This window comes from Microtus pennsylvanicus, chromosome 22 (assembly GCF_037038515.1).
Source record: "Microtus pennsylvanicus isolate mMicPen1 chromosome 22, mMicPen1.hap1, whole genome shotgun sequence".
Taxonomy (NCBI): Eukaryota; Metazoa; Chordata; class Mammalia; order Rodentia; family Cricetidae; genus Microtus; species Microtus pennsylvanicus.
Genome location: NC_134600.1, coordinates 27009525 through 27031672, shown reverse-complemented (window position 1 = coordinate 27031672; position 22148 = coordinate 27009525). Strand labels below are relative to the sequence as shown.

The window sequence follows — 22148 nt, the reverse complement described above, 5'->3', positions numbered from 1 at the left end:
GCCCCATATGAACTCTCCATGGATCCCACACTATTTCTACCTAGAACATCTCAACCAGGATTCTGTCAGAGAGATTCATCCCAATACAAACATTGTAATGTACTGAATATGAGCTAGTGTGAGTCAAACCTATACATGCATATTTATCAGAAATGTTCAAAACCCAGTCAATAGCACTTTGTAGATTTTTGTATGGAAGTGTTCACTCATATTTATTCATTTATTCATTCAATATTTATTTCATTTATTACATTGCAAGACCACTTTCAAATACTAGGGATGAAGTAAATGAACAGTCTCTTACAGTTTACACAGTGGCAGGGGGAATCAAGAAATGAACAAATAAGCAAATTCTTCCAGTGCTGAGAGAAATAAAAAGCAAAGCAATGAAAAGAGGAAAGGAGCTGATTTAGGTAACTTGGCCAAGTGATTGCTTAGCTCAGACCCCAAGGGAAGTTAATAGGCTACAAATCAGTCGTTTAGGTCTTGAGAGACACCCAGTTTGTGAACTTGCTTGATTGCTCACTGGCTGGATAGACATCCATCCTCTCAAGAATTTCCATTGTTTAGAACCCAATCAGTAGCAAATTATTCTACTAAGAAGCAGCACTCTAAAGGCTCGGGGCATGGTATTAAACAAATGACAACTTTTAGCATCCCAGCCTTCATGCTGATTTCTCGATGAGTTTTTAATTCTTCCTCGTGGCTTCTTAGATGAAATGCGAAATAAAGGGGAAATCTACAAGGCACGGATTTGACCTCTAAAAACCATAGAAACCTCTAACCCTTCCTGACACAATTCAAAAATAAATCTGTGAGGCTGGAGACATGGCTGAGTGAAGAAGAACACTTGCTGTTCCTTCAGAGGACATTCCTGGTTACCCACATGACGTAAGGCCAGTCCTGGGGATTCATACTCTCTTTGGCAGTCAGGGACACTCCGGCTTATATTTGGCACACAGACATACATAGAAACAAAGGGACCACACACTTAAGAATCAATAAAGCTGAGCATGCTGGTTCATACCTGTAAAAGAGTCTGATAAAATAATGTCTCAATACTTCTAGACAATATACTCTCCTGTATAAGAGTAGCTTAGTGCATACTAGGTCATGTGTTATTTTTTTCCCTACTACTCCAATTTTGTAATTTGGATCTTAAATTTAGGCTGCTGAATTAAATCTAAAATTAAGCATGAAAAATATGGAGTTACTTGGATATGGATACAACACTATGCTACACAGAAAGACATGAGAGGAATTGCTGCCAGTGGGCTTAAAGGTGTTAAATCTTCGCCACTAAATGCTAGCTTGGATGATCATTCCCATACAATCTCCATTAAGTGCGCTTGTCACCTCGTCAAGAGGATGGTGTCAGGATTAGATGTAGTTTAAGCTTAAAGCAAATGTTGAATGTACATGGAAGCATGCTTTCAGTTTGACAGATCCAGATGGTGAAACCCAGAGGAAGCCCAACCCACCACACAGCAGTGTGAGGTCATTGAGCCCCATCAGGAAGGACCTTTAGTTCAAATTATGGAGAGCACCAGGAGAAACTTGATTCCTAGAAGAGCAAAGTTGGTAGGACACTTAATGCTGAGTAAGTCAAGATCCCTCCTGTGGACAACTGGACCCCTGGGGGGAAATGGTATCTCAGAACATAGAAAATGAAAATGAAGTTAAGAACAATCTTTACTTATTTTCAGTCCCTTTCCATCCCTACCACTGGCAACTTTGATTCATTGTACCAGTTCTGCTATTTTTTAAAGTTTTATTAGAATGCACTTCTATGGTGTCCTGTTAGGCCAGTTCTCTAACACTGAGCTACACACTCGTGATACAAGTGACAAACTCTATTTAAAGCTCCAAGGTTTCTGTCACTGCTCTCCAGAGCTAGTTTCCAACCAGACCTCAGTTTGTATCCCACATCAGTACAAGGGCTCATGAACAAACTCACATGGATATGAGCTACCAAGGCACAGGCTACGTCACATCCATGGACAGTGGTTTTCTAAGGTAAGAGAGCTCACTAATTAGAGGGCTAGGACTTCTTATCTTTATTCAGTATATTTCTGCCACATCATTGTTCTTCCATTTCACAAAGAAAACCTTCCTGGCGTTGGTCATTGCTAGTGCAGACTTAAGAGCCCCAAGTGGTATAGCTATTAGTACTATTCATTCACTCTACAAAATTTGATTTTGCACCTGGTACAAGTAATTTCTTTAAATGACAAGAAAATGTCAGATGATAAAGAAATTGTATTTGTTGAATGATTCTCAAGGAAGTGATCATCCTATTTTTCTCCTTATGGGGAGAACTCTAGGAAATATAGCATCTCCTACTGAGTTTTATATCTATGAAAAATGAAATAGCATAAAAAATATGGTTCCAATGATAACCATAATGGTGACTAAGAGAAAGAAAAATGGCACCCGTGAGAAATGATAGAAGAAATTGGAATCACCTAGGCTAGATCAAAGGAGGGATGGTATTCTAGTTCTTGAGAAATGTTATTCCTAGACTGGTAACTGGATGAGCTTCATTAAATCTGACCGGGTAGTGGGGCATGTATATTCATCACTTTTCTATAAAGTTTTCTAAAGAAAACAAGAAAGCAGCGCCCAGAGAGAATAACTTGAGTGTAAGAATTGCCATTCACTGAAGAACATCTAAACTATATTTGAATATCATTATAAGAGTTTATCTTATGAGACTATACACTGGCTAAGACTACAAGGGCAGTTTTTTTTTTGAAAGGACAATGTTTGGCTTGAGACAGTTGACAAAGGTGATTATACATCATTAAGCAGAAAACTCCAACATGCTAAGGATATCTTTCCCACAGTTGCAGCCAGAATCCTGACTCCCAGCTCTACCCATGTAATTGCATGACTTACAAGAAACATTTACACTGAGCAGCATTTTGTTATTTACAGTATTTTGTTAGACCCATCTCTGATTGATATATAACATAAGACAGTATGCATAGATAACAAGTTGAATTCAAATATAACGTGCTCATAGAGACCATTGCTACAGGTTTGTTAGTTATATAGGCGGCAAATTATAAGAGGAAATGAATTTTTAATCATAGTAGAGTGTTTTGCTTACCACATTTCACTCACTTGGACATACAAAGGGTCACTTCCAACTCACTTAAATTTTCTGTGCCTAACTCAATTGACAAAAAGACATTCTAATAAATAGGTCTCATAGGTCTCTTCTACCATCCTTGAAAATAATTTAGCAGGCTGGCTGCTGATTTCCTCTACAAACTACATATATAAAACCATCTAACTCTTGAGGGATTATTGTGTAAGAATGTCTGGAAAAAATTTAAGAGATAATTTTTCCAAGCAAGGCGCTAATGGAATTTACCTTTCATTATCGCAGTATGAAGCACCAAGTTTCAAAGCTCATATTGCCTGTAGATTCCACAAGAACCGACATAAAGACACAATTTCCATGCTGTAAAATCATTTTCCTTGGAGTACCGTGAGCATTGTAAAAACACATTGGAGAATTCAGTGACAAATCTACTACCGTGTTGTTGGGAACTTTTCCTAAATGGGCACCAAAATCAGTCACATTAGTGTTTCTCAAAATCTAACATGCCTTTGAAGCACCTGGGGATATTGTTTAAAGTGCAAAGTATGATTTAATGGCACGGATGGCAAATAACACATTCCTAACTGGCTTCTTTATGTAGAACACATTCTTCTAGTTGTTTGTTTATTTATTATTTTTACTGAGCTCTACATTTTTCTATGCTCCCCTCCCTACCTCTCCCCTCCCCTTCAACCCTCTCTCAAGATCCCCATGCTCCCAATTTACTCAGGAGATCTTGTCTTTTTCTACTTCCCATGTAGATTAGATCTATGTATGTCTCTCTTAGGGTCCTCATTGTTGTCGAGGTTCTCTGGGATTGTGATTTGTGGGCTGGTTTTCTTTGCTTTATGTTTAAAAATCACTTATGAGTGAGTACATGTGATAATTGTCTTTCTGGGTCTGGGTTACCTCACTCAAACTGATGTTTTCTAGCTCCATCCATTTTCCTACAAAATTCAAGATGTTATTTTTTTCCTCTGTATAGTACTCCATTTTGTAAATGTACCACATTTTCCTTATCTATTCTTTAGTTAAAGGGCATTTAGGTTTTTTACAGTTTCTGGCTATGACAAACAATGCTGCTATGAACATAGTTGAGCACATGTCTTTGTGGCATGATTAAGCACCCTTTGGATATATACCTAAAAGTAGTATTACTGAGAAAGGTTGTTTCCTAATTTTTGTACCAGCTTGCTTTCCAACCAGCAATGCAGGAGTGTTCCCTTTTCCCCACAACCTCTCCAGCATAAGTTGTTATCAGTGTTTTTGATCTTGGTCATTCTTATAGGTGTAAGATGGAATCTGAAAGTTGTTTTGATTTGCATTTCTCTGATGGCTAAGGATGTTGAGCATTTCCTTAAGTGTCTTTCCGCCATTTTAGATTCCTCTGTTTAGAGTTCTCTGTTTAGGTCTGTGCTCAATTTTTTTTTATTGGATCATTTGTTTGAAAAGAACAAATGACCAATTTCTTGAGTTCTTTGTATATTTTAGAGATCAGACCTCTGTCTGATGTGGGATTAGTGAAGACCTTTTCCCATTTTATATGCTGTAATTTCATCTTGTTGACTGTGTTCTTTGCTTTACAGAAGCTTTTCAGTTTCAAGAGGTCCCATTTATTAATTGTTTCTCTCAGTGTCTGTGCTCCTCGGGTTACATTTAGGAAGTGGTCTCCTGTGCCAATGCGTTCAAGTATACTTCCCAGGTTCTCGTCTATAAATTTCAGTGTGGCTGGCTTTATGTTGAGGTCTTTGATCCATTTGGACCTGTTTTTGCTCGTGGTGATAGATATTTTTATTCTTCTACGTGTTGATATCCAGTTATGCCAGCATCACTTGTTAAATATGCTTTCTCCCCACTTGATATTTTTTGCTTCTTTGTCAAAAATCAAGTGTTCAAAGGTGTGTGGATTCTTATCCATGTCCTCGATTCGGTTCCATTGGTCCTCCTGTCTGTTTTTATGCCGATACCAGGCTGTTTTCAGTACAGTAGCTCTGTAGTAGAGTTTGAAGTCACGGATCGTGATGCCTACAGAAGTTCTTTTATTGTACAGGATTGTTTTGACTGTCCTGGGCTTTTTCTTTTTCCATACAAAGTTGAGTGCCGTTCTTTCAAGGTCTGTAAAGAATTTTTCTGGGATTTTGATTGGCATTGCATTGAATCTGTAGACTGCTTTTGGGAAGATTGACATTTTTATTATGCTAATTCTACCTACCCAAGAGCACAGGAGATCTTTCCACTTTCTAGTGTCTTCTTCAATTAGAACACATTCTTAAGTGGAGAGGATTAGAACATATTCAAAAAACATCAATTAATTTAGTGCCCAAAAGATAACACAATGCTATTCCCTCCAAAATTGTCTGACTAAACCCCTAAAGTATTATTTAGGGAATGTAGTTCACTTTGTATATTGGTAGGCTATAACAAAAGGACCAAACTTCTCTAATTTTAGTTTAGTTTAGCTTGTTTCCCTGGAATTAGGGGCCCGATTGTTGCTAGCATCACCAGATGCTTCAAATCAGTGGCCTGGAACTACTTCTCAGTGCCAAAGTCACAGGCTTAGACGAATCTTAATGGGATTCCTTGTACTTCCACTTAAAGTCTGAACCTTCAGGTTTCTTAACTTCTCTCTGTCTTGATTTCCTTATTTGGAACACTGGGGCAGAAAGACTTATCCTTAAGGATTAATTGGATGATTCGGTGAAATGAGGTGTGAGAAAGTTTAAACAGCGTGTAGTAATGTGTGCCATCGCAAATAGTGCCGTGTGCCTTAGCTGTACAACCTACCACCCCAATCTCAGTGGCATCAAACAGCTACTATCTAGGATGCTACCAGGTCTGAGCCAGATGTTTGGGGAGGGCATGGCACCCACAAGACTGTTAATCTTCTGACACGGTACCTCTCACTTCAAGTATAACTGTGACAGAAAACCAGTAAGAGGCTCATCCTGTCTGGAATCACCCTCCAGGGACACACAGCATCACTTCAACCACATCTTGGTGAAGACAAGCTTTTCCAGAGACAAAGGGAGGGGAAAATGACTCTCTCTATCAATGGGGCAATGGGGGAATCTCACTGTAGGATAGTATACAATAGTCTTTTTTGGAAGATATAGTCTTTTAGAATAAACAAAGTCTAGTTAGCTCCCATCGTCTGGAAAACAGATATGGCGGTCTTCTTGGACTGCTATAAAAGAAGACAGTAGATTAGGTGGCTTTAAAAAAACTAGTTATTTCACACAGCCCTGGAGGCTAGGAAGTTACAGTCTTAATGCTGACTGATTCCATTGATGGTGAGAACTCTTTCTGATTTTCACAAGTGGGAGATGGAAAGAAAGAGCTACTGCTTTAGTTTCTTTCTCCCGAGGCTGTAGGTGTAGCTACCATTTTCTTTAGCAATGGGTAGGTTCATGGTCTAATTATGTCTGGAGGCTGTAGGTTTAGCTACTGTTTTCTTTAGCAATGGGTATGTTCATGATCTAATTATGTCTGGAGGGTGTATTCCAAATCCCTTCACAGTGGAAATTATTCTTTAAAGTAAGAGTTTGGGGACAAATAAGAGTCCATAGACCTATCAAATCTTTATCATTTTAAACACAGCTACTGATCTTACTAGATAAAATTTCTAACAGATCTAAGTCTTCTAAATGCATTATTTTTTATTGATTTTGTTGAGCTCCACATTTTTCTATGCTCCCCTCCCTGCCTCTCCCCTCCCCTTTAACCTCTCCCAAGGTCCCCATGCTCCAAATTTACTCAGGAGATCTTGTCTTTTTCTACTACCCATGTAGATTAGATCTATGTACGTCTCTCTAAGGGTCCTCATTGTTGTCAATGGCATTATTTGATAATTTATAATTTTGTCTATGTCTGGTCTTTGGTCTATGAAGAATTTTAGAGGTTTCTAGCCCATGGGCAGGACAGAGTACATTCAAAGAGAGGCTAATGTTTATTTCCAATTGGGAACAGAAATCATTTCCTTCAGCAATGGACTTTTTGTCCATAATAATGTTTTTCTAAATCACAAGACCATTTTTGTTCCTGAGGCTAAAGACAAACTCACAGCAAAAAGGAGATTACTGTTCCCCGACTCCTTAATGGCAAAGATGTCACCATTGATTATCCTCGGGTTTTAGACCAGCATTGCATTGTGGTCTGTGTTTCAGAGTTGATCCTCGATGGCACTGAATGGATTCATTTTCATTGTTTGTATCCTCACACATTTCCTTTCTCTCTAAATTCGTAGATGAACTTAAGTCACCATCACTAAGCTTTTACTCTTCATTCCCTGTTGATTATTTTATAGATCGTCACCATTACCAAAGAATATATAAAACTCAATCCCATAGCTCCTACCTTCCAGTCTCCTTGACCATAATTTACCTTTTAAGCATATAATTAGAATGAGAATGCTAAAATCCCCCTTTGCAATTTTTGTATTTTGTTTATTTTGGGCATTGTAATATTATTACATAATTCCACCCCTTCCCCTTCCTCTTTCCAAACTCCCCCGTATACCCCTCCCTATTCTGCTTCAAATTCATGGCCTCTTTTTTTACTAATTGTAATTATATGCAAATTCTTTCTCACACATTCTGTAGTTTTCATGGCCCTAACCCAGGAATCTACTGTGAACTAATGTCATTTCTCTTCTATTGCTCTTTGTAAGAGAAATGATCAATATCCATGATATAAGCGTTATAGTCATAGGGAAGAAAAGGTTTCAGCACTTGAAATGGGGATTAAAACTGAAACAGGCAATTTTGAAGTTGTAGCTAGAATTGAGGAAGCATAGACTTAGAGAAAATCCAACAGAATTAATAAAAAATTATATCAAGACCTAGTCAAAGAGAGAACATATATGTAAGAAAATAGCACAAATTGGAGTCGGGGGAATTACTCTCTCTAGGGAAATTAAATAAAGTATGCAAGAGGAAGATAAGCACAAAGTATAACAGAAGGAGCAGGTGCATTTCAAGAATAGTTTGACGGGGGAAACTGTGGGAAGTTTTTATGGGCGAAATGCCATTCTAAGAAAGCTAGTTGATAAGTTCTTGGTGAAGACATACAAAATCTAATTGAGTATGGTCCTTAGCAAGAGCCTTAGCTCTATTAAATGTCTTAAGCCTTTCTCTATTCACCTACGTCCCATCCCTTCTTTCTCTGGCTGACTCCTGACTCCTACAAGTCACTGAGATTTTCTTCAGTTTCAACATCTCCATGTTTCCTTTCACCTACTATGTACAAAGGCATAATAGCATATTACAAAACCTATGTTTCAATTAATACTTACCTCTTTTATTCACGCATTAATAACGGGAGTTTTGCCCCTCCCCTATCCATGAAAGAAGGCTGACTGGCTTGCCCTTATGTAGGTCTTGTGCAGCTTCATTGAGTTCACCCTGAGAAGACACTGTTTTGCTCTGGTCCTCTCGGTTCTCTGGTTCTGAGATTGTATAGTTGTTAAGAACTCCACAGGCACTTGTTCTCTGCATTTTGAGCAGTAGAGTCTCTATAGTAACTGCCATTCATTGCACAAAGACTCTACTGATGAGGGTTAACAGTTAAGATAACCTGTTTGTATAGAGAAATGTATATAGAAGGCGAGCCATTCAACATACATGTAGCAAAATACTAGTAGTATTGTCTAGGACGCATGGGCTTCACAGATGTGGATTCCTGGCCAGATTTACAATACCAAATGTAAATATTTTGCTATGGATCAGGCCTTATCCATAAAAAAAGCACTTGGTTACCCTCATACTATATATGCCACTAATAAACCCATGGGCATATCTTGTCAGGCTGGTGATTACTGTTTCCTGCAGGGTTCACATTCCTTTTTTTTCCATAGAAGTTTGTCAATCATAACCTAAATCAAAATGGGTAATATTTAGAATAACAAATAACTTAAAATGGCACATAATCTATGCAGATAATTTGTAAGCTATAAATAAAGGCTCAAGAATTACAATTTTTTTGATGAGTATTCTTTCATGTACCTTCTTGACATTTTTTAAGAATAGCTTTCTTACCAATACCTTGGTCTAAGCATGTTTGAGCAGTCTCTTACAGTAGACAATGTAAAATGGCATATAAGGAACACAAACTCCTTTTTATATAAATTTATTTACTTATTTTACATCCTGCCCACAGTTTCCTCTCCCTCCTCTTTTTCCAGTCCCTTCTCTCAACCATCTCTGTTCCCACCCCACAATCCAGTCCTCTTTGGTTTTCTGTTTATAAAAGGGCAGGTCACCCGTGAATATCAACAAAGCACGGCATATCAAGTTGAAGTAAGACTAAGCACCTCCCTTGCATTAAGACTAAACAAGTTGATGCAATATGAAGAGAAGGAGAAAACCAGGCTCTTAGAGGTATCTAGAATTATGAGCATAGACGTTATAAGTGAGCGGAACCAGCACTGCTAGTCCCGTTACCCTGCAAATCAAGTTGACTTTTAAGGTGGAAGCATTACCAAAGGATTGTAGATAAAACATTCATCAAATTTTAAGATGTTTTACTATTTCGCAGTTTGGATCCCTTTCTTTTTCTATTCCTATTTCTGGAAAGTTTGGCAGGTTGAGAATTTGGGAAACTGCAAATAGTACCATGAGGCTTGCTCCTCCTTTCACCAATAATGAAATTACTGAGTAAATCAAAGACGTAAGCTAGCCAGGTCAGTTACCACAGACGAAGATCTCCAAAGCTCTGCTTCCAGCATGGTGCCCGCTACCGAACCAGCTGCCCTTCACATCCTCTCCTTCCTTACTCTCAACAGGCTTCTGCTCATCCTGTCTTTCTTGAGTGCTCAGGTGTGACTCTCTCCTTATGCCTACTGTCCTTCATCTGCTATAAAAGAAGCAGGGCATCCATGTTCGCATCTGTTCTACTGGCTGAGATATTATCATTTACCTAATGAGCAAGCAATGAAATTGATGAAGTAACAGCAATTAAATTCAAGCCTCCCAACATGAAATGCAGCGGCAGAGCTGTACAATTGTTACCACAGGGTTTGTGGTGATGCTTGGAGTCCAGAAGAATTCAGTTCCTTCATTTTTAGGGGAATTTTGTTAAATATACATATATATTGTTACATACATACATACATATATCATGCCTTCCAAGACAGGGACTTTACATTTGTTGCATTTCATTTTTCTGCAAAGAAACTTGAATTTGTTTGTCTACTCTTGTTCCACCTTTATGGGGTTAATGCAGATATAATCACTTAAAATTATTTCTGTTCAGCTTCTTGTTATGTCATCATTTCCGTTAAAGAATGTTGATAGAGCTAGGCATGCTAAGGCGGCAGCATTAAGTCCAGCAGCAGGTGGCTCTCTGAGTTTGAGGCTAGCTTGGTCTACCTAGAGAGTTCCCAGAGTGCTAGTGTTACACAGAGAAACCATGTCTCAAAAACCAAAGGAAAGGAAAGAAGGAAGAAGGAAGGAAGGAAGGAAGGAAGGAAGGAAGGAAGGAAGGAAGGAAGGAAGGAAGGAAGGAAGGAAGGAAGGAGAGGCTCTCAGGAACAGTAAAATGTAACAAATAATGGCAGGAGCCCTTAACTCTTATGTTGGGGTATCTGTTCAAATTCTAGCTCTGCCGTCCACGATTTTCTCATCTCTGCCACCTGCAGAGTGATGATAGATTTTACTGCATGGAGATATTGGAAGAATAAAGGGAGTTAACGGCATTTATTCCAACAGCCCTTGACCACTAGAACCTGCATACCAAAGGTGCACCTGGTCCTACTTATTTTTGATGACAGATCAGCCATATTTCCCTTCGTGTTATCTATTGGCCAGCACAGAAGTGACTGTATCCTGTTAATGCCAGAAACATGTCCTGAACAAAGTATTGTTTTTTACTTCTGATTCCAGACACTTTGCTGTGACAAGGAAAGAAGTTAGGGTTTCTGAAGGGTTAAAGACTCTTTTCACTTGTAGTAAGACAATGCATTTGTGATTTAGCTTTTAACTTAAAATAAAACAGTAATTTTATATGAATATGTATGATATTATATATGTGTATATATACTATCTAACAATAACTGAGCAAGAGTACTTGCAATTTTTATAGAAAAACTAAGTTATTTTAAAACTCACAATAAACACGTTTAATGATATTATTTGTTTTGATCAAAATAGTCAGCAACTTTCTTCACATAATCCAGCATCTTTTATCAAACAAACAAACAAAAAGCATGTAAATAGGAAACATGTTGCAAACATATTTCAAACTGTGGTGGGTTGCACTTGGAGAGATTGAGCCACAAGTCACTGCCAGATTGTACAATGCCATTGTTTTCTATCAACTTGTTAAATACTAATTTCAGTTCTTATTTCCATATGCTTGGGTTCTACGTAGATCTACAGCTCATATTTTGTACTAATTATTGGACACATCATTAAATATTGCTTTTGCAGATTCTAAAGCTGAGCTCAAACATGCACCTCCTCCTTGCTGTCTTCTTTTGTCTGTAATTCCACTTTTCCCACTTGGGTTTGAATTCTGGGAATTATCTTTGATCTTTTTTCCTTCCACTCTTGAATAAAAGTCACAAGTCAAGTTAATTTGCTTTTTCTATGTGACAGTTATCAATTGCACACTTTCTAGTTCCTATGATTAGCAGCACAGTTCTCTCACTCCTAAACTCAGAACTTGATTCTCAAGAGTTCCCTGACTCTTGTGACTAACCAATCTGTCATATTTGCATAGATGTGCTCACACATGTATGTTTGAACAACAGCCTGCTTAGCTTTATAAATACCATATTCTTAAACTAACACTGAGAAATCTTTCCAGAAGCTACCAAACAAGGTGTAAGACTTGTCAGATTTTTTTCTCAAAGATCTCCCACAACTTGGACCTAATAATTTCACATTTTTTCTCAATAATCAAGACAAGTGTACCATCAAAAGTTTCTTCCCATAAATTTGGGGGTTTCTGCCAAAAGTTTCATTTCCTTTTTATTTATTTGAATGCCCTATTCTAAAAATAAACATTTTCTCTGTGCTTCTTACTCTGACTCTCTCAAACTATGTAGAAATTTTTTATATTAGGTTGGACAACATATTTCTAATAATAATCAATCAGTTTTGAATAATAAAATCTATTAAATTAACTTTGATTGATAAAACTAATTAACTAACAAGGTCTATTAACTAAGAACTATTAGCACCTTTTTTAACAGAAAAGTGGTGAAGATTCAATTTAAGAAATTATATATTATATTCTAGACGGGCAATCCTTCAGGCATCCTAACTGTGAGTACTGATGGTGTGTGTGAAATATATTATGAAACACAAGGGTGCAAATGTTGATATCTCTGACTGTGAAGAACCTACAATGAGCAGAGGGGGGAAACATGAACAAATATTTCTAAAAGCAATTTGGAAAGTTCCCTAAGTGCAAAAATAACAAGTCCTCTAAGTGAAAGGATGAAGCACACTTGAGCATAGGCAAACTTATTCCATAGCAAGGGAAGCATCTATAGCAGATTGCAGTGAGAGACAGAAAATTATCCTGGCTACAGAAATAGTCATTAATCTCTAAAGCATGTGGTCAGTTCAAGGATGATTCAAACAGGAGATTTTAACTCAGAGATATGATGTAGGGATAATGAGGTTAGTAAGAACAGAAACCCAAATAACACCTATATTTTTAACATTTAATATGTGGTAGGTAAGATCCCAAGGGCTAACTAATTTTGTATTTGCAAAAGGGAATATTAACACTATGCTAATTTCCACATGAGAAAAGTAAGGCTTAAAAAATTTAGCTTTCCAATGGCCACAAACAGTAGAGGATATGGTAGCGGAGAGAAAGAAAAAAAGTCCCTTCGGAGACAGATGGAGGACTATCCCGGGTAGTGACTGTTTCCCAGAAGACTGGGAGCTGAGCGACATTCAGCACCAAACATGGCAAGAAGGATAGACTGGCAAGACCTACGTTAGTTCTTTAGACTCCAAAAGTTTGGATTCGAAATCCAGACGGAAACCACAGTGTTACGGAGTAAAACTAAGTCTGAACATACTAAATATAGAAAAAGTAACCTTGAGAGAAGTGACTGGGATATAGGTGGTGATGACAGAGACTGTGGAAGCTCACTTCATGGAGAACCAGCTAGCCAGTCTATAGAACAAGGGCTTAGCTGTCATGAGCCACTATTTGGGGTGACTCCTATCACAATCCTAGCCGCTGAAGGAATATACGTTCTGGGGTAGGGGTGGGAGGATTGGAAACATTAGGTAGGAGGAAACACAGAGACACAGAATAGTATGAAGAGGGCAACTAAGCACCGATCCAGAATGCTGAATTTCTGAGGAGTTTGCCCATGTTTAATTTTCCATATACTTTTATATGCCAATAAAAAGTGGGGAAGAAGGCAAAAGACTGCTTTAACATGATACAAAGGACAACCAGAACAGCTACTTGCTTCAATACTTGAGACATCAAGACATTATTTCTTTATTTTAATTAATTTCTTTATTTATTAAAGATTTCTGTCTCTTCCACGCCTCCCATTTCCCTCTTCCTCCCCCAGTCAAGTCCCCCTCCCTCATCAGTCCAAAGAGCAATCAGGGTTCCCTGCCCTGTGGGACGTCCAAGGACCACCCACCTCCATCCAGGTCTAGTAAGGTGAGCATCCAAACTGCCTAGGCTCCCACAAAGCCAGTATGTGCAGTAGGATCAAAAACCCTATTGTCTCTGAGAACTCAAGACATTATTTCTTAAGAAAACTATTTGATGTTTGGGGCAGTGAACGCACTCTAGACCAAGAAGTATCCTGAAGATAGGCACTCCCTAAGTCAAACCTTCTATTTCAAAAGAAAGAGCAGAAGTATGTTTGAATTCTCTGACCTTTGTTCAGGGTGGAGAAGATCTACCTTTATTAGCCATCTTAATTCCCATAACACCCTTACAGACTATCTTGTTTTGTAGTGACACCTGTTGTCAACTACTTTGAAAGAGCAAAAATAAGGTCAAACTTTCTGACCTTCAGAGAAGGTGGAATAGGCTCACATTTTTGACTTCCTACACTTAGCTTAAACTCAGGAAATAGTGCACTTGGGGCTCGTCCCATACTTTCCGAGAGTAACTGGCAGGAATGTACCAACACATGGGCAGCAGTTATAATGCTTCGGGGATTGAACCAACATTCACAATTTAAAAGCAGATAAATAAAAATAGAATCTTAAAGTACCTCCTGGAAAAGATAAGAGTTGATTGTTTTGTTTTGTTTTTTTGTTTTTCGAGACAGGGTTTCTCTGTAGCTTTGGTGCCTGTCCTGGAACTAGCTCTTGTAGACCAGGCTGGCCTCGAACTCACAGAAATCCACCTGCCTCAGCCTCCCAAGTGCTGGGATTAAAGGCGTACGCCACCACCACCCGGCAAGAGTTGATTTTTTTTTTATTTCAAAAAGTACCAGGCATGGTAGCATGTGCCTATATTACCAGTACTCAGGAGGCTGATGCAAAGGAAAGTGAGTTCAAGGCCAACCTAAATTACATAGTGCTTTCCTGTGCAGCTTCTGCCTACCTCACAATCTCTCTCTCTCTCTCTCTCTCTCTCTCTCTCTCTCTCTCCCTCCCTCCCTCCCAACCTCCCCAAATTCCCTCTGTGCATGTGTGCATGCATGTGTGCGTGTCAGCATGTGTATGGTGATTTATAAAGACTGGTAAAAGTGATGGGATTTCTAAGGAAGCAAAAATGGCATAAGGAAATAATAAACAATCCACTTTTCTGAGACAATGTTAATTTAAGCAAGTAGTCATGAAAGAAGTAACCGGCTGAGACATCAAGAGTATATAAAGAGTCATGAATAGTCCTAAGGCAAAAAAAAAAGCAGTTTCCTACCTCTGGCTTCTAATTGTCAAAGAATGAGAAAAAGATTGCTTGAAAAATCAATTAAGCCTTTATTATATACTGTGCATATTTTCAAGCCCTTTGATCCTTCTTTCATTCCCATTGCTCTCTGGCTTGGGTCAATTCATTACTGAGTTAGTTCCTTTTCTGGGAGCAATGCCAGAAGGCAAGTAGGAGGCACCATTTATTCATCACTTCTGCTGCTCATTAGCAATTCTGCCATTTTAAACTGCCGGTTAAACAGAATTAGGAAACAACTCCTCAATTCCATTTCTCTTTCTTCTTTCTATCAATAACATGAAACTAGTTAAACACTATATATTTCTCACCAACTTCTTACACAGTTTGGTAAACCCAAACTGTGTCAGAAATGGACTGAATGGTACATGATATGATATAGTACTGAAGAATATTGAGATAGTGTTACTGTGTTAAGGAAGAAAGGCTGATAGATACATAATGGTTGCAAGGGCAGGAGGATGGGGACATTCTTAAGTGAAGGAAGATAGCCAAGTGAGGAAGAATGATTGTAGATGATGCCCAGGTGTAATGTGGAGACAGGTTCTTTCTGCTGCTCGTTAAACTTAAGCCATCAAAAGAAATAAACAAGTTAAGGAGTGCTTCCATTAGAAGTCAATATTATTAGCACAGCTACCAAAGTTCATGAAATATCTATATTATTTTATTTGGAACAGCTGTTCAGTACCAAATAAACACACAGAAGTTTATATTAATTATAAACTGTATGGCCTATAGCTCAGGTTTATTACTATCTCTTACAACTTAAATTATTCCCTAATTCTTATCTATGTTTTGTCACATGGCTTAGTACCTTTTCTCAATAAGGCATTCTCATCTTGTTTCCTCTGCATCTGGCTTGTAACTGTGTCTCTTCCTTTTCTCTTCCTAAAATTTTCCTAGTCTGATCACCGTACCTAATACTTCTTGCCTGGATACTGGCCAATCAGTGTTTTATTAAACCAATATGAGTGACAAATCTTACAGTGTACAAAAGTATCTCACAGCAAATACTCAATATGAAAGTGACGTCTTCCTGAAGTAAATCCCACTTGAGTACTTTTGTGCACAGGTCACTGTTCTCCAGGAATGATTCAAAGAGACGCAGGTGTTTTTACCTATCATTTTTGCCTCTTCTACTTGTAAGTTCAAAGATTCTCTGCCTGTATTTAGTTCAGCCAAAGAGCAAAGAAAAAATGAGAGTCATTTACTGGAAGCTTACCTGAGCTGCAGCTTACCCTTCTTCACCAGAGGAATGCAAGGGCACTGCCGTATCTAGTTATAAAGAATTCAGGAAATTCAGTCTTCTATGTGCACTTAGCAGATGGTGGGAAAGTATTTGGTGGCTAGCTAGAATGCTATTTCACAACTTTTCGACATCCAAATTCTTGCTTTTGTAAACTGAAAATTTTTAATGTGCTTTTAAAAATTCAATTCTTTATCCAATGAACTTCTCTAAATAGGCCATCAGAAAAACACAGGTATTTTTACCATATCAGAAATCCTAAGTTACTATTACTATGTTCTACATTAATTTATACCGTCCAACTACTTGTAAAAAGTCATTTTTTGTGACTCTTTCATAGACAAATTCATCTGCTACAGAAGATTATAATTCAGCATGAAAGCATATTCTTGAGCTTGAGATGAAAGACATACGTGATTTTGAAGAGATGATCATGATGGTGCCTTTCGTTGGTAATAAATAATGCTTTCAAAAGACAACCCAGTGCCTATATGTCATGTGCAAAAATTATAATACTTAACCATCAAAACACTTTGAGAGTATGTTTTATGGATGAAAAATATGGCTCTGAAAAATTAAACTTATTCAAGTATAAATAGGCTAGACAACTAACTCTGAATGTTCTGAAAAACCTCATTTTGTGCAGGTGTTGACGCTTAGTTTTGAGTACAGACCACTGCATTTATAGAACAGAAATAATAACACACACCTCTCACATCTCTTACAAATAGTAAATGACCCTGTGAATGAAACATATCAACATTGCCAAGCACAAAAACTACATGCTCTATCTGTAATCATTGCTACTGATCACATTAAATACCCACTTTCTCCATGTGAGCTTCAGCCTACCAGGCTGATTTATTCATCATCAAAAAAGACACCTGAGAAGAGCCTAATGAAAATTCTTTCTGATACATTTGTCTTAGATACACAGACATCCAGAAATTTGCTAGCAGCTAATATGACTTCAAACAGCCTCTGCCGTGACAGGCCATAAGACAAAAATAAATATGTTTTATAGAGAAGCTCCAGGAAAAGAGAGAATGAAATATAATGGTAAATCTCTAATGAAACAGCCCATCTATCAGTCTATAAACTGGCACACAAGAAGGGTAAAGACTCACCTTAGGATTTTAGCATGCCCCAATCAGTTCTTTGTGAAATCTGTGGTGGACTTTCCCTTCTCCATATAGATGATCCCTTGTTAATCTGTCAGGAAAGCAGTCCCTGGATTTAGAAGTTTTATTGTGCTGGGAATATTCTGTAGGCAGCGGAGAGGTGGTGAAGTTACTGCCAATGGTTGAATGAAAGGAAATGATGCGAGTGAAGGGAGCCATTTCTTTATTTGGATTCCCTGTGATACCATAGGAAATTAAATATAAAGTGGGATGTTTTATACTTTATTACATTATTGTATTTAACCTTGCTTAAACGCCATAACTTTCCTGTAGAAGAGAAGCTCTCTATTTATTTTATCAATGAATAAAATGAAAGGGAAGTTAAAAGTGTGCCAAGACCATATCCTTCATGAGTTAACTTTAGCATAGTAAAATTACATGTAACAAAACAGGTGTCAAGCAAGAATTACAGTTACAATATTTATATCTACTTTATCTTTTATCATAATTAAGGAAAACTATATTATTTCTACCTCCTCTTCAACTCCATCAAATACTCCAGAAGGATATATATTAGCTATGTAAACAAGAAGTGCATTGTAAGCAACTTTCAAAACTCTAGAAACGATAGAGACATCTTGCTGCCTGGACAGTCACCTAAAGTTCTTCTGTACTATTGGGGCATCCTTCTTCAGTCTATGGGCCCATAGTATCCAGCAGACTTTTCCATGAAGGAGGAAATTTTAAAGACATTTCTGCCTATATTGGTAGTTTGCCAGTCACTTTCTTCTGTGTCCTGCAGAATGTCTAACAGAGCCTAGAGGGGGATCCTACATCAACCTTGTTCTATTCAGGTGGAGCTAGTAGGTAAGAATGTCTTGGTTTATTTAAAGAAAATAAGGCAAATGAGAAATCAGGTTCTCAAAGAATGGTTGTAGATCAGCAGCATCCACACAAGCTCAAAACTGCAGAACAAATGTCTGAATCTCACCAGGTTTTCTATCTTAGAATCTTGGTGATGGAGTCTAGCAATTTGGCTGACTTTGATCTTGAGAATAATTCACTTAAGACAAGCTGTATATATCTTTGGAAAATCAAAGTAAAAACAGCCATACCTACACTAGAAGTCTGGCATAGTACATTCAATACCTAAGTACAAAGGAAAATGATTAGACCCTTCTACCACCTTTAGTCCAGTTATCATTCCGTCATTTCCTTTTTTAGTTTCCTTGTTTCTAACATAAGAATGATTAATATCATCCAGCTCACTAGTACACTATTTGTGTTAATAAGATATGCCTGACACAACTGTAAACATTCAAAAATATTAAGCTTGTTTACAGCAAAGGCAAAACATACAAACCTTAACAAAATGCCAAAGGGGTAATCAAATTTAATCAAACAAAATGTAAATTAGAAAATCTACAAATGAGAAAGAAGAAGCAATAAATACAAAATTAGAAAAAGCAGTTAAGCAAATATTAATAAGAACACTTAGAAACTGCTTTTAAAATTCCAATTGAGAATGGCAATTATTATAATCTGTTCATCATTCCATGGTACATCTTCCAGTTTAAATGGCACAAATTCTGTAAACCGTGTTGAAAACAACTCATTCCAGGCACAACTCATGCTCTCTGGAAACTGGAAAACAAAGATAAGACAACAAAATATCCCCCAGCAATGCTCTGTTGGTTCAAAGGTGGCCACAAAGACAGAGCAGAAGGCAATGTATTTAACAAACTAACACTTTTAAAACAGCAAGCTTAAGTTACCAATACAAAATGTAAAAGAAGACCTAACCAGAATAAAAACACTAATCTTTTTACCATTCAAAATCAAATTTCAAGGGGATATATGTAACCCTTCCAATCACATGAATCCCAAAAGTTGACAAGCAATTTTCATGAAAGCATTAGATGTTTAAAGCTCAAATTAGGGCAGATGGGGGCTGAGGTGATTTCTATGGATCTTTGGGCTATTGGAAAAGTCAGTTTAATTAGTGGTTGACATCGAGGCAGAAACAAGTCCATCACAAGGCTTTCTAACACCGACTCCATCCCATCAGATTATAACACTGATATCTGTCACCTTCCTTCCAAAGTGATGAGAACGGATTTCCAGTACATCATTATTCTTGTGTCATGTAACCAGCATGCCAGCTAGAGATGGATTGATCAGCTTGTACACTTCCTGTCTTAATTGAACCTTCACATCAAGACAAAGAAAGAAACATATTGGTATGTGAGGGTGACTGTGTCATTCAAGGAAAGTGTTAACTGTCATCACCATGTCACTGTGACCCCACCACACAGACCATTATCCCAGGCCCTTTTCACCCAGACTCTCTGAACGCATGCCAACATCTCATTCACTTGACCAAATAATCTGTGGTAGAGGACAGAGGTCAACATACTGCAGCATTGCCTTGAAGAACAGAGGGTCCATTGCTAAGTCACCTGAGCGAAAGGTGTTTCAGAAGAAGTGCTGGTGGAAGACAGGAGACTGGCATTCTAATTTCGGGCCTGCTAATTAGTTCCCATGCCTAAAGCTAGGTGATTCCTGCCTCTGGGCTGCTGCTCCTCTCAGGACAGGGGAGCAGCCTGCACTAGAGCTTGAACTGGGCACAGGAGAAGGCTTTAAGCAGATTTCAGAGCACCACCCCAGGCCCTTCTTTAGGGTCTGAAAGAGGTCCCAGGATACTTAATTAACAACAACAAACAAAAAAAATCAGCTATGAAATTATTTACAAGTCCTGGGTTAGATGATCACTAAGAGAACTATTTTTGTTGCACACTAGATGTCTTGTATTAATATCCATAAAATGTGTAGAGAAAGAAAAGAAACTTACACAAGGGATAGGAAGATGACTTGGTGAAGCATCCCCCAGTAAGCATAAGGATTAAAATTCAGATGCCCAACACCCACAGAAAAGCCAAGAGTAGTGGCACATATCTACAACTCCTGTGCTAGAGAGGGGCAGGGGGCAAAATGGAAGCATTCCTGAAGCCCATTGGCCAGATGTCTAGCCAAATTAGTGAGTTCCAGGATGCTTGGGAAACTCAGCAACCAAGGAAAACATCTGGAGCAACTTCAGGCCTACACACACACACACACACACACACACACACACACACATACACACACACTCAAACAATAACCCTAACCTTTCACGTGATAGGAAGTAGCATTCTTCAGTTGTGTTGGCTATCAAATCACCCCTTACCTTAGGGACTAAAATTATGAGCACAAAGACATTCATGTTTTTCTTGATCCTGTGATTCTGACAAGGATTGGGGCTAAATCACCTCTTCCCCTGCTTTTTAGTTAGGGTTTCTGTGGCTGTGAAGACACACTGTGACCATGGCAACTCCCATAAGGAAAACAATTAATTGGGGCTGACTTACAGCTTCAGGTTTAGCCCATTATTTTCATCGTGATATGTAGGCAGACATGATGCTGGAGAAAGAGCTGAGAGTTCTACATCTTGATTGACAGGCAGCAGAAGGAATCCATGTCACACACTGGGCATAGCTTAATATATAAGACCTCAAAGCCCGCCCCCTCCATGACACATTTCCTCTAATAAGGCCACATCTAACAATTTCCATCTAACAAGGCCACAATGGCCAGGCATTCAAACAGATGAGTCTATGAGGGCCATACCTATTCAAACAACCACATTCCAGTCCCTGGCCCCCATAGACTTATGCCTATAACACAATGCAAAATGCATTTCGTCCAACTTCAAAAGTGCCCTTAGACTATCACAGTCAGAACAACATTTAAAAGTCCAAAGTTCAAAGTCTTTTCTGAGATTCATACAATCTCTTCCCTGAAATCTCCTCAAAAATTAGATCACATACGTCCAACAAATCATGGTGCAACATGCACATTACTATTCCAAAATGGAAGGAAGATGGGCTAGTGAGGAAATTATGGGCAAAAGCAAGACTTTAAAACCAACTGGGCAGACTCCAAATTCTGCAGCTCCATGTCTGATATCAGAGCACTCCAACTCCAACGGAAAGGAGTTGTTGGTTGACTACAACACACTTCTTTCTCATGAGCTGCTTCCACTCCCTGCTGGTAGCTCTCCTTGGTGGGTATCCTCCTGCTCTGGCATCTCCAACATCTTGGGGTCTCAGAGGCAATTCAGATTTCACCTTCACAGCTTCAAATAGTGGCCTCTCTGGGCCTTCATGCAGGGACACTCCTGGCACATGTCTGGTTAGAGGGGCTTCCCTTAGTCACAGTGGGAGGTTCCATATTCCCTTTCTCCTATTCTTGACTCTGAAAGCAGAACCACATGGCCCAAACTGCCAAGTTCTGCTGCTTTATAGGACTGGAACATGGACCTCTCGTTCAATCACTTCACCAGTTTCCTGTTTTAGATGGTTTTCTTCACTGACTAAGCTTGGCTGTCCCGGAACTTACTCTGTAGACCAGGCTGGCCTTGAAGTCAGAGATCTGCCTGGCTCTGTCTCCTGAGTGCTAGGATTAAAGGTGTGTACCACCCTACCTGGACCTAGCTGTTCTTTAATTTCCTTTTAGAAGTTGGAAACTTAGCTGGGTTGGGATCTTGCTGGGAAGTCTCTGCTCCCTTTATTCCATTTTATATCAGGCTTTACATTAAACTGTTTATCTTCCTAAACATAGGACTTAACTCAATTCCACTTCCTGGAGCCCCCTTTTCCTTGAACTGTACATTTCGCATTTTTCCTTGCTCAGTTACTCCTTTTTATTACAGATCCTCATAAGAGCAAACAGTGATAACCATATGACAGAG

At 38.5% G+C, this 22148-nt stretch overlaps 1 protein-coding gene across 2 annotated transcripts in view; it reads left to right on the top strand.

Annotated features, from left to right (window-relative positions):
- Positions 1-22148, top strand: part of Grm3 (glutamate metabotropic receptor 3) — a 209929-nt gene that overhangs the window by 69703 nt on the left and 118078 nt on the right. The window contains exon 2 of one of the 2 annotated variants that reach the window (XM_075956363.1): positions 1438-1600. The exons of the other annotated variant lie outside the window; for it this stretch is intronic. The gene's annotated coding sequence lies outside the window, so the exon portion shown is untranslated. The remainder of the gene's footprint in view (positions 1-1437; positions 1601-22148) is intronic. 2 annotated transcript variants of the gene reach the window in all.